Source organism: Octodon degus, unplaced genomic scaffold (genome assembly GCF_000260255.1).
Source record: "Octodon degus isolate 3935 unplaced genomic scaffold, OctDeg1.0 scaffold00008, whole genome shotgun sequence".
Taxonomy (NCBI): Eukaryota; Metazoa; Chordata; class Mammalia; order Rodentia; family Octodontidae; genus Octodon; species Octodon degus.
Genome location: NW_004524584.1, coordinates 7364071 through 7365313, shown reverse-complemented (window position 1 = coordinate 7365313; position 1243 = coordinate 7364071). Strand labels below are relative to the sequence as shown.

Genomic DNA, 1243 nt, shown 5'->3' with positions numbered 1-1243 from the left:
ATAGAATTTCCTCAAAAAAATTAATAATAGAACAATCCAGCAATTCTACTTTTGGAAATATATGATATTAAATCAGGGTTTTCAGGCACCAGCAACAGCACCAGTAAGCTCTGGTGTCTTCCACAGTGAGCAATTTTACTCGTATAATTCCTGTACTACATAGTTCTAGTACCTCAGTTAAGAAACAAGCCTATTCTAAGGATATTATTCAGAAGAAGTACCATAAGTGGCCTCCATACCTATGAGGCAGGGAGGGCAGGAGTAGTTGCAAAGACCCGGAAGCCAAGTCCTGAAGGCACCCCTGCATGTTTCCTACAGACTGCTAAACACAATGCAGCCTCCACATCCCCTGGTTGTTTGTTCTGTAATTTGTCTTCCTGCTTCTTAGCAGGTGCTTGTTTCCTAATGGAATTTATGCATGTTTGATTTTGGTCCTCCATCCGCAATTAAATTTAAGGCTTTATAGTTTTGGAAGAGTTAGTGACTGGCCATACTTAACTTGAATTTCGGATGGGTGAACACACATTCTGGCTCTGCTTTTGCCATTTCTATCCACTCAGTGCCTGTTAGGTCTCTAAATTCTATGATGACTCCATGACCTGGAAACAAAATTTTGGTTGCATTTTGGGACTTGACCAAAATATATCCAGAAAAATTGCTGTTCATCAGGTGAAATTGTTTCTCAGCACCATCATCTGTAAGTGGCATGAATTTCTCTAACTGTCCAATGTATATACCTTGGGAGGTCACTCTCCTAGGCTCTGTCCAGGTGGCCTAGGGGAGCACAGGGCTCTGCCCTGTAATACTCAGTCCCCTTCCACAACATTGGAGAAGCTGGGCCTCGTGCCTGTGCCTGCATATTCCTACAATTTGTCAGAGTCCTTTAGGCAATGACTGAGGAGATAAAACATGCAGGAAACAGGCAGGCCTAGATCTCACAGTCTGTATATAACTTAGTTTCATTTAAGAAACATTTGCTTTAATCTCTTTCTTGATGAATCATGTTCCTTAGCAAGTTGAAGAGTCCAGATAACATTTTTTAGGCAGGAGAAGGAGTAACCATACTGGACTTCATGGTGAATGACCTGGCTTTACTTGAGTTCCTTGAATGAGGGAGATTGGTAAAGTGATAGTGGTTCTCTTGGGGTTGGTTTTCCAGTCATACTGTTTGTCTGCATTTGTCTCTTGGTCTTGTTTTTAAGAGACGGATTCACTATATAGTTGTGAGGACTTTTAGTGTGTT

The 1243-nt window shown here is 41.4% G+C and overlaps 1 non-coding gene across 1 annotated transcript; it reads left to right on the top strand.

The window, feature by feature from the left end:
• Positions 1-724: 724 nt before the first annotated feature.
• LOC111814236 lies at positions 725-924 on the top strand. Its single transcript, XR_002819274.1, has one exon. It is a non-coding gene; the product is annotated as a small nucleolar RNA SNORA73 family (small nucleolar RNA).
• Positions 925-1243: the final 319 nt, after the last annotated feature.